The sequence below is a fragment of the Humulus lupulus genome, chromosome 2, assembly GCF_963169125.1.
Source record: "Humulus lupulus chromosome 2, drHumLupu1.1, whole genome shotgun sequence".
Lineage (NCBI taxonomy): Eukaryota > Viridiplantae > Streptophyta > Magnoliopsida > Rosales > Cannabaceae > Humulus > Humulus lupulus.
The window spans coordinates 248,739,654-248,752,251 of record NC_084794.1 but is presented as its reverse complement, the minus strand read 5'-3'; positions in this window follow the sequence as shown (position 1 = coordinate 248,752,251).

Sequence of the window (12,598 nt, the reverse complement as noted above, 5' to 3'; positions counted from 1 at the left end):
TTAGAGGGGGTTATGAATATTTTTTCACTTTCATTGATGACTATTCAAGATATGGTTACCTATACCTAATGCAAAGGAAATCCAAAACTTATGATAAGTTTAGGGAATTCCAAGGAGAAGCTGAAAAGCAATTAGGTAAATCACTAAAAGTACTTCAATCAGATCGAGGTGGAGAGTACTTAGATTATGAATTTGAGGACCATTTACGTGAGCATGGAATTCAATCCCAACTCACTGTACCTGGAACACCACAACAAAATGGTGTTTTAGAAAGGCGGAACAGAACCTTATTGGATATCCCAAATATGCCAATTTTTGGGAAAACAATATATATCTCGAATGTTTTGGGTTTTCTGAGTGCAGGTTATCAAGATATATGTAACACTGATTGTTAGGTACAATCAAAGTATTTGATTCTAATTTGGCTATTGTTTGAGAATTGTATGATAGGGTTGGAACTTATCCAATACCCTAATGATCGGTAGCGATAACTACCTTAGGTCAGCCCATTACTGGGTTTAGTATACTTGTGTGTAAGGCTATTCTTATTAAGTGTTTTTGCTTACCAAGTTGTTTCATGTTGTAGGCAAGTGAAAAAGCAAAGTGGAGCATGAGCATCAGATTCTGCTTGTGGATATGTACATGTGGCTTGATCTGGGGAGGTTTTTGTTGGATCACCATTTTGAAAAGAAAAAGCTGGAAGTTTATTATTTCTTTTAGGATAATTGTTTTGTTATAACTCTGTGGAAGAGTAGTCGTATTTATTTTTGCTAAACTAAAAGTGTGCGCACACAATCTATTTAAAAGTTTTTTTATATGGATTTTTGGTACAATGAGTTAAAAGTAATAAGGTTAAATCTCAGCATGATTTTGGTCTAGTAGGGTCGTTACAGTAGAAGCCTTAGAAGTTCCCCAAGTTGAAGATTCAAGTTTCTCAAAGAGAAAGGTTGTATCTCTCTAACCCTAATTTTGTATTTTGTCATTCTATTGTGTTTATGTTGTTAGTATTGATGACTAAATGTTTTTTAAGTTCATCTTATAATGACTTAATCCTTTGTTTTCAAGATTTTCATTCATACCATGAACATAGTTCTTTGATTATCATTATTTTAATTCATACTTTGAATAAGATTCTTGATTAGAATCTAGGGTTTGTAATATTGAACTTGTAACGACCCGAAAATACATACACTCATTTTGCAGAGTTAAACCATTCATAACATATAAAATGGTCTAAAAAATGCAGATAAAAAAAATGTTTCCATAATGTGTGTGCACACTAAAAACATTTACACAAAAGCTTTAAAAGTATTATGGTAAACACAACATAGTTTATACATAGTTTAAGCAAAATCAAAAGACTTAGTTTGAAAGTGCAGACTTCCCAAAGGTCGGCCCACATGTACACTTTCGTAGGCAAACTCCGACTCTCACTGCATCAGCTTTTCCTATCCCTTGCCTACAACAAAAGGAAATTGGTAAGCGAAAACGCGTAGTAAGTCAATTAACAACATAAAGCAGAAACACACAACAGAAATCAATGACGTAGTCAATGTCCTCACAATACATCACTTATCATACTTAGGGCTCTGGATAAAGTTGGACCTTAATAAAAAAATTTAAAGAATGCCTAAGTATCATAGCAGCATCGCCTTGCCTTTAACAAAAGTCGAATACAAAATCCTACAAATAATCCAAACTAATGTAGAAGCAGGAAATAATGTATAATAACATAATTAACCCCAAAAGCCAATTCAGGAGTTGTCAAGTATCCTCGACCATCACAACTCAAATCACAGTGGAGACTCAAGTCTCAACACTGATATCTAGTTCAGAAATCCCTCTCGAGGGTAACCATCAGTTACCTAGGGCATTTATACTAGTTTCAAACAAAGAAATGGGGTTGGTGAATCCACTTTAGCTCATGGAGACCTCTAGGTTTACCTGGCTACTTACCTCCTGGCCAAATTTCACGATTGCTAATCGGACTAATAAAACCGTGTATTACAATGGAGCATAAGCACCCCTAGGATCGTTCAGACTCCAAGGTTACCTCGTTTGCTTATCTCAAGGTCTCGGGCGTAACCCGAACCACTGATATACAACATCTCATGTGGAGTGTAAGCACCCCTAGAGACAATCTCCCAATGAGCCATCTCTATCTAGCTAGCATATACGCCATACTTCTAACAAACAATACACTGGTTAACTCATGTTTCAGACACATAAATCATAACTGACTTACCAGCTGTCCTTAGTTGCGTATAGAAAAACCTTCCCTCGGGAAATCCCACTTCGTTAGCCAACACTGTATACAGTGTGCTTAGATTAATCATGTAGTGTGCTAAAATAAATTTTATAATTACCAATGTAAATTTATAAGTCTTTTAGTTAAATAATTATAAAAATTCACCTTTTCCCTAAGTATAAACTTTATAAATTCTTAGAGTTCTTAGATCGAGCTGATCAGTACATCAAGCTCAAAGACGCGATTGCCAACGAAGGGAAATCACCAACAAGAGACAAGGGGCCCAGGGAAGATCCCGTCAAAGCCGCCAATGGGTCGGAAAACCCCAATGGAAACAGCAAAGGCGATGGGAATAGCAATGGTAGAAATGGTGGAATGCGGTCGAATAATGAACCCTCGACCTCCGAGAGTAAGCGCCCCAAAGGCAGTTGGTATGAACCAAGATTCACCAACTACACTGCCCTTGTCGAAAGCCGAGCTGAGGTCTATCAGGTGACCAGCTCAAACGTGCCCTACAAACGACCCGCACCCATAAGGAAAGATATCTCCAAGAGAGATACAACAAAGTTCTGTCGTTTTCACAACGATTACGGGCACGACACAAACGAGTGTAACCAGCTGAAGGATGAGATTGTGTTCTTGATAAGGCAGGGACATTTTAGAAGATACGTGCGAGCCACAGGAGGTTCACAACAAGAGGCTCAAGGTGGCAACGAGCAGGCGCCTGCACGCTAATGCTCGCCACCTTTACAGCCAGCTCCTGTGGCAGGCACTCTACCCACCATCTGCGGAGGCCCGCATCTTGCAGGAGATAGTGGGAAGGCAAGGGAACGATACGTTCGAACCCTGCGCCACGACCAGGAAATCGAAATGATGAGTGTCGAGGATCGAGCAGCAAAAAAGGCTAGAACAGAGGAGGAACTGATAACCTTCTCTGATGACGATGCCCAGCACGTGTGATTCCCATACTCCGATCCACTGGTTGTGGACGTGCAGATTGCAAACATGATGGTGAAGAGGGTATTAGTTGATACAGGAAGTTTGTTCAATATCCTATACAAGTCTTCACTGGAAAGAATGAAGTTTTCCATAAAGGACCTGGAGCCATGCAACCAAACCATTTATGGTTTTTCTGGAGAAGGGCTTGCCCCAACAGGGTCAATTAGACTCCCAATTACAGCAGGCAACGCACCTTCTAATAGGACATTACTCACGGCTTTTATAGGAGTTGATTATCCTTCGGCATACAATGCCGTAATTGGGAGACCGATTTTAGTCGACCTACGAGCCGTCACCTCGATATGGCACCTCGCCATGAAATTCCTCGATCACCAAGGCGAAGAAGGGTGTATCGAGAGACGCTACCGGAAAGGAGTTGCAAATGACGATTGATGTTCAGGCCCACTCAGGTGATAATGTCACCAAATAAGGCATTGCCCAAAGCGAGGATAGGGATTTGGATCCTCGCTTTGGGGATTTTGAAGAAGAAGTAGGATCCATCGAGGACCTTGAAGAGGTCCAACTCGATGAAGAAAATCCGATCAGAGTTGTGAAAGTCGGTAAAAACTTAGAGACAACAACAAAAGAAGCACTGGTGGAGTTTTTAAGGAGGAACCAGGAGGTATTTTCTTGGTCGCACAAAGACATGGTTGGGATACATCCTGCAGTCATCAGCCATGTCCTAAACATCGACAAGAGTTTTCCACCAGTGCAACAAAAAAGAAGGCTGCTCGACAAAGATAGATCAAGGGCCTTAAAAGAAGAAGTCGAGAACCTGAAGGAGAATGGGTTCATCAGGGTGGCGTTTTATCCATCGTGGTTCTCTAATCCCGTACCAGTGCCTAAGTCAAATGGCAAGTGGCGTATGTGCGTGGATTTTACAGACCTAAATAAAGCCTGCCCCAAAGATTGTTTCCCACTCCCAAGGATCGACCAGCTGGTCGATGCCACTGCAGGACATGAGATCCTCTCATTCATGGTTGCATCCTCCGGGTATAACCAAATTAGTATGCATCCCCCTGATGAAGATCACACTAGCTTTTAGACTGATACAGGGCTTTACTGTTACAAAGTGATGCCCTTCGGTTTGAAAAACGCTGGTGTGACTTACCAGCGACTCATCAACCACATGTTTAAGGAATTTATCGGCACAAACATTGAGGTTGACGTAGATGACATGCTGGTTAAGTCGAAGAAAGAAGAAGGGCGTGTAAGAGATTTGCAGGAGTGCTTCAACGTCTTGAACAAATATCAGATGAAGCTAAATCCCCTTAAATGTCCTTCGGAGTAGGATCAGGGAAGTTCTTGGGATTTATAGTTAACTCGAGGGGAATTGAAGCCAATCTCGAGAAAATTAAAGCCCTGATCGACATGAAATCGCCAGTAAAGATTAAGGATGTTCAAAGCTTAACTGGAAAAATTGCCGCTCTAAGTAGATTCATTTCAAAGTCAACAGATAAGTGTGTCCCATTCTTTAATCTACTCAGGGGCAATAAAAAGTTTGAATGGACAGAGGAGTGCGAACAGGCTTTTCAAGCACTAAAAACACATATGGCGCAACCACCCATCCTGTCAAAACCGGTCGATAAAGAAAATTTATTCAACTACCTGGCGATCACGGAATACACTGCTAGTGCCGTTCTAGTAAGGGAAGAAGAAGATGTGCAGAAGGTTGTTTACTATGTAAGCAAAAGGCTGCTTAGAGCAGAACAGTGGTACCCGCCCATCGAAAAGCTAGCCTATTGCCTAGTTTTGGCCTCCAGGAAACTGCGGCCTTACTTCCAAGCTCATCCAATTATGGTCTTGACCGACCAGCCTCTTCGACAAGTCCTGCAAAAACCAAAGGCTGCAGGTAGATTGCTTAAATGAGCAGTCGAACTTGGGCAGTTCGACATATCTTACTTACTGCGAGCAGCAATAAAAGGACAAGCCCTGGCTGACTTCATTGCAGAATTCACTGAACTTACGAATAGTGAGCAGATTGAAGAGCCTAACGAGCCTGAATGTCAAAGCCAAGCCCCCACGTGGAAATTATTTACAGACGGTTCTTCTAACGAGTGCCACGCTGGGGCAGGAGTGATATTGATAACGCCGGAGGGGCATCGATTTCATTGCGCAATCAGATTTGACTTCATTGCTTCTAACAATGAGGCCGAGTATGAAGCACTACTCGCTGGATTGCGGTTAGCCAGGGACATGAATATAAAAGTGCTTTACATCTATAATGATTCTCAGCTGGTGGTGAATCAGGTCCTGGGAGAATACCAGGCGCGAGGTTTAAAGATGGTTGCCTATCTGAACAAAACAAAGGTTCTATTGGCTCAATTCGACAACTATAGTCTCCAGCAGGTACCTCGCGATCAGAATTCCAATGCGAACGCTTTGGCCAAATTAGCAAGTGTGAAGGATGCTGATACTCTGAACATAGTGCCAGTTGAGCGACTATTTGTACCAAACATCCAAAAGGAGACCACTCTGGTGATCCAGATGGTGGATACGTGGATGGCACCATACGTAGAGTATCTAATGCAAGGCGTGTTACCGACGGACAGAAACAAAGCCAGGACCCTTTAGCGACAAGTTGCTAGGTATATCCTAGTCAATGGAATCTTGTACCGAAGGGGATACTCAATGCCACTCCTCAGATGTGTTACAAGGGAGAAGGCCAGAGAATTGATGAAAGAGGTGCATGAAGGTTTTTGCGGAGACCACGCTGAAGGGCAGAGTTTGTCAAAAAAGATCTTGAGGCAAGGATATTTCTGGCCCACAATGAATGAAGATTCGATGGAGTTTGTGCGAAAGTGTGACAAATGTCAGAGATTCTCCAAAATCCCATGGGCAGCCCCTAATGAGCTTAAACAGATGCAAATCCCATGGCCATTTGCAGTTTGGGGTATCGACCTAATCGAATCTTTGCCCACGGGAAAAGGCGGTGTCAAATATGCTGTGGTTGCCGTCGACTATTTCACCAAGTGGGCCGAGGCTGAACCGCTTGCAACCATAACGACCAAGAAAGTGCTGGATTTTGTGATCAAGAACATCATTTGTCGCTATGGATTACCAAGGAAGATAGTCTCGGATAACGGCACCCAGTTTGACAGTGATTTATTCACGGACTTCTGCGAGTGGCATGGTATATTAAGAGCTTCTCTTCAGTTGCTCATCCCCAAGAAAATGGACAAGTTGAAGCAGTCAACAAAACGTTGAAGGATACATTGAAGAAAAGACTAGAAGAAGCTAAGGGGGCATGGCTAGAACAATTGCCTGAAGTACTTTGGTCGTACAGAATTTCCCACCGAACAGCAACGGGTCATACTCCATTCTCTTTGGCTTATGGATATGAAGCTATGTTCCCTGTTGAGTTAGATCCACCTTCGCATCGCAGAATAACGTACGATCAAGATTCGAACAAACAACTATTGATGGAATCCCTGGATTCAATCGATGAGAAACATGAACAAGCCTAACTCCAAGTAGCTGCGTACCAACAAAAAGTTGCCCGGTATTTCAACTCTAAAGTGCGAGAGAGAAAGTTTAGCATTGGAGATCTTGTACTCCGAAGAGTTTTTCAAAACACCCCCGACCAAGTTGCTGGAGTACTCAGACCTAATTGGGAAGGGCCATACCAGATTGAAGAAGTCCTTCACCCAGGCACCTATAAACTTGCACGCTTAAACGGAGATCTCGTTCCTCTCTATTGGAATGGAGAACACCTGCGCAAGTATTACCAATAAACAATTCTTCTTAAAGAATTGTCTTGTATTAATTTTACTTTTTACAAGTTTTGAAAAATGGTTGGTCATTTTATGTGACCGATCGTTTATAAGTGTAAGATCTTATTGATCACTCGTACATACATGTTTAGTCCATTTATTATGAGAAATATAAGGGACTGTGCGCAGCCAATCATTTCTTGCCAATTATTGTATTTATTACAAGTATTTGCTAATTACGTGTGTTGTTTTGCTGTATTACAATTTCAATTATTTTGCTCCGAGAAGTACTGTTCAAACAGGTTTTGGTCAAGGCAAGTGACCAAGCACCTAAAGCTCCTCGATCACTTGGGGGCATATAAGATACAAGTAAGCAAAGCATATCATCAAAAGGTATGTAAACACATGAGCAAAATAAGTGAAAGCATGCTATGGTACTTAGAGTATTTTTCAAAAAAATTGTATTTTGTTAAATCAAACCAAAGTGCTATGCTAAGTTCGGTCATGCGAACAGATGTTATAATAAAATGAAAATGTATTATAATATAAAAAATGGATTACTTTACACCGCTAGCAGTATTGCTCGGATGTAATTGTTTGATTAAAAGGAAAATAGCTGCCCGCACAGCAATAAAAAATTAATGTCTTTACATCACGGCTAGTAGGTCGTGTAATTAAAATATTAAAAGAGAAAAAGGCTAAGGGGCTGGAGGGTCTTGAGGAATGTCCTGGTCGACAGCTGTGCCAGCTTTGTTGTCTGCACCATCTATCCCTGTTGCCAGAGAGATCTCCGGGGAAGTAGGTACTTTAGCACTCTCTTTTTCCTCCAGGCGAATGGCACACTGAGACATTAGAGTCTGCCTCAGGCGTTCTGACAGATAGTTGAAGTTAGCCTCCTGGTTGTGCTTCCAAAACTCGTAGAAGTAAAGATGAGTGGCTTCCTTGTACTTCTCCAAGTTCTTGGCTTCAACTTCCTCAAGCTCCTTCACACGCTTTTCAGCTCCTCCGTCTCCTGCCTGCTCGCAATCAAATCAAGCTCAAGTTGTGCCGCTTGTTGGTAGTTGAGTTTGGCGCTCTCCCTGAACTTTTCTTTGTCTCGTTGGATTTCTTCAAGCCGTCCCGAACCTCCAGCAACTCCTCAATCAGAGTGGCTTTTTGCTCAAGCAGTTCCTCTTTCTACTTAGACAGCTCCATATTTTTCTCAAGCAACTCGCCGTTCTGTTTAGTTAGCTCATTGTTCTTCTCGAGCAACTCAGCATTTTTCTCTTCGAGCGCTTTCTTAGCCTCAGCAAGCCTGGTGTCGAAATTTTTGGCCCGGGACACCATCGCCCTAGCACGCGCCAGCCAGCGGTCATGGTCAGTAATCCCTGTAATCAGATAAAAAAGGATAAGGCAATGGAAGAGAATCAAAAATAAATTATTCAGCATCAGGAGGTAACTTATGCTAACTATTTCGTTCAGCCCTCAATTGAGTATTTGGTCAGGCTCCATGGAAATGGTTTTGGTAATAGCCTCTTGACTGTGTTTATGTTTGGAGAGCTTGTATATCCTCTCCCTGGCTGAGCTAACCACGATGCTGGACAGGGAGCCTTCAGGCTGAGTACGCTGTGTTTGGCTGGTAGGGACCTGAGGAGTAGGCTGCTGGTCGACGGGTGTTGAAAGAGTGGAATGTTGGTCGACCAGAGAAGTTGAGGCTGACTGCTCGAGTGGCGATGGAGGTGGTGTGTTCTCCTTCGAAGGGACGGTGGCTGGAGGGTCCTCGGTTCGAGCCTTCTTTGAGGCGGTTTTACTGCTCTCCCCTCGAGACCTCTTGCTGTCCTTCTTCTTGCCAGAAGATCTAGCAGCAGCCTTGTAATGCTCGAACATGTCTTCAAATGACATATCTGTACGAAACAACACGAGCAATGAGACAAGATATTTATACGGGGCTAAAAATGAAAGTGAAGAGATTATAAGTAAAGTACCCGCGCTACAACTACTAGTCGCTACATTACTTACTGAACTACTTACTTCCTGGAAGAAATCTGAACTTAAGATTGGAGTATACTTAATGTTGCCATCCCCGTCAAATTAGTGATAGGGAATTGGAAAACTATCTAAGAGCGAAAGATCAGCACTGTTCTCATCTGAAGATTCTTCGATGGGAGCGGGGGGTTCAGTGGCCTTCTTTTTTCCTTTTCCCTTTGGGGTGGGGGGAGCAGCAGCTTGTGGAGTGCCAGAAGGTTCCTTAATTGTTACTCCAACGGCCCTCCTCGAAAGAGGTTGTTCCACGGCTGGGTGCTGCTCGGGAACCTCTCTGCCAGTAGCACTCCCCGCTGTTGACTCCCTCACATCCTGATGAGGGGCCAAAAGGCCGACCAGCCTAGGTTTAGCCTTTGTGACCAGATGCTTGATGCTTTTCTCCATGTCAGTCATACTGGCCAAGAGGACTGATCTTAACTCCATGTCTAGAGTGGGGTCTGGTCGCAACCATGGGCCTGAAAGACACTAAAAATCTAAAAAAATGTAGAGAAAAAATCAAAGAAAGATTAATAACCAGTGGTACAAAGGCGTTACCTCCTTGAGTGAAGGCCAGGTTGTTCACGACCATGTCAGTCGTGAGGAAGTACTCCTGGTAGTACCTCCCCACGTTCGATATGTGGGTGGTGTCGGTCAGGAAGGTGCGCCCTATTTCCTGATGACAAAAATGAAAGAACCTCGTACCTTCTTGGTTGGGGTTAGACTTGAGGTCGAACAAGTATTTAACCTCATGGGTTTTTGGCACATGCCATTTTTTGTGGCTATATAGGGTATATGGTACTGGAAGCATTCTATACCCGTTGGGGGTTATTTGGAAAGGGGCGACCCCGAAGTAGTTGGCCACCCCTTGGAAGAATGGATGAAGAGGCAAGGTAGCCCCTGCCTCAATATGGTATCTTGACCAAGCGCTAAAGGCGCCTCCGGGCAAGTTCGCCCATTGGTCTTGGTTGGGTCGAACTAATGTCACCCGTCCATATATCCTAATATAGTTGGTGATCATCCTGGTCGTCACCCGGCTTTCAGAAACAACATACCATTCAACATATGGTTGAATGGCATTTCGGGGCTGGGCATGAGTTTGGATATTGGGGTCAGGAGTATTTTATGCTCGACCACTGGTCGAGGGAGTTTCAGCCCTAGGAGCAGTCTGATTTGAAGGACTGGGAGTTTTCTTTTTCTGGGTTGTAGTGTTTTCTCGAGCCATATTTTGAATAAGGATAGATGGAGTGTTTGAAGTGGCACGAGAAAAGGGAATGTCAGGTATTAACGATGACGGTTGCTCCTCGTCCTCAAGCATCTGAGCCAATAAGTCGTCATCGATGGGTTTTTCCCCTCCCCGCCGATCTTGCATGAAAGTTGCGAACGGAGAAAGGGGGAGATAAGACGTAAAACTTAAAAGCTTGTGTTGAAAGTTGGAATAATGTTGCTCGTGTATACGACCAGCAACATTCTAACAGAAACACCAAGTTCTATACGAGCAGTTTGAAAACAAATCGAAAAGCAGAAGTAAAAAGTTTTTTGGGAAAAAGCTTTTTCGAATCCGAAGGGGAGGGAAAAACCCAGTTAAAAATTGAATTTTTACTTCGATTTTACGCCCTAAATCTACAGTCTCGACTTCCAAACTGGCTCCTAACTCCTATGGAACAATATTTCACTACCCTATCAATCATCTGTCAACATGCAAACAATCCCCATACATTTTCAGCCAAGAACACGAAAGGGTTCAAAGATGAAAGCAAGCATAAGACAGTTTTGTATGGAAACCCAAAAGGCAAGAAAGTTCGTAAAACTTACTCAGATAAAGATTGAAGTCCAAAGGTGAAAGATTTTGAACGTCCGCGTGTAGATGTTTGGAAATTTCTGGGCTCTGGAACACGAGTTCTTCAATGTTCTTCAAGAAGGCAAAAGTATGTAAAATGTGAAAAATGATTTTGAAGGGTCATTTATACTAGCCGAGGAGCGGTTACCAAGGTAATCATTAAGGGTAATTTTTCAAGGAGCGGGGAAGCATGATAACCGTCAGACACATTCTTGGGAAACTGAAAGGACTTGATTAGACATAATTGGTCACCTTTTTCGAGAAAGCATGGGCAGTTCTGACAGATTTCGTGGGGTATTCGAAGAGTCAGTTTCCTAAGTTTACTTATTGCTGGTCACAATAAGTAAACTTGGGGGGCAAATGTTTACCCAAAAATGGTTTTTGATGACATGGCAAAGAATTCTTACACGTGGATTGACACATGGCGGAATTGAAGGACAAAGGTGATGTTCGGCCATCGACCAAGAGCACACCTCATCGCCAGCATTAATTTTTTGATACGACCAGGCTGATCGTGAAGCCTGATTTATTTCCTTCTTAAGTTGTAATATAATATTAACTGCAATTGAATATTTCTTCATAATTATCCTTGATACGCGATTATTAAGGAAAGATAGGACACGTTAGCATGTGTAACCCTCCTTGAGCCTATAAATATGCATGAAATAGCTCAAGGAAGGGACTTTTGGATTTGATTAGTCTTTTTTGCTTAAGATTGAGAGAAAAAGAGCTAAAGTGAGTGGTTTACCGTCTTATTGTATTACATCTAAGGTTTGTGAAACTCAAGAACCCTAGTTCTTTGATCACGACTTTAAGATTCAATAATAACAATATCACTGGGGCCGAACCACTATACTTTTTTGGTGTTTTTTCCTTTCCATTAGATTATCTTTTCAAGTGTCGTTCTATATCCTGTCGTATATTTGACTCCATGTCGTTGGCTAATTCGAGGGTCAACAGTGTTGAACACACAACCATGGGAGATCAAAGAAAAATCTATTTGGATATGCTCTACATGAATGTGGATATGGATTCAAAGTCTTCATTAAAAAATGATGAGACAACTCAATGTGATTACATACTTAAGGAGATTGCTATCATCAAATTCCTTATTTCTAAATGTGTAGATTTCAAGAATTTGAATAAAATGTGTTTGCAGCCATATTTTTTTGAGTTTGAGTTTATTGTTTATATTAAGAGTACGATGGGGAATGTTAATAAACAATTCAAGGGTTATTGTTAGACTTGTTTTGTTTATAAAGTTATTGATCATCATGTGAGATATAGTAATTGTAAAATTAACCAATAATGAGATAAGGGGTTAGGCAAATGAGGATGAGATCATTGCTCTTCTAAATGAATTTGATTGGGTTACTTTAATGGATGATGAGATCTTTGTGAACCTAATTAAATCTAATGTATTCAATGAGGAATGCATTGGAATCTTAATTAAGAATAATGCATTCGATAATGAATGTATGATAACTCTAAAGGAAATAGACATAGTAAGTGCATGTAGTGATGAAACTAATGTAACCTTAAGAGAAGGTGAACATGTCAATGCAATTGATGATGAGATCATTTCAAGAGAAATTGAAGATACCAAGGTCAGTGCATTTGATGATGAGATCATTACAAACTTAAGTAATGATACCAAGGCCAATGTACTTGATGTTGAGATCATTGCAACTTTGAGTGAAGTTAATGCAACCCAAGGAAAGGTGGAAGGATGGTTGCAACGCCCTACTACCCAGGGACCGTTACGATGTGCATTTTAAACAGTGCTAAACTCGCTAATCG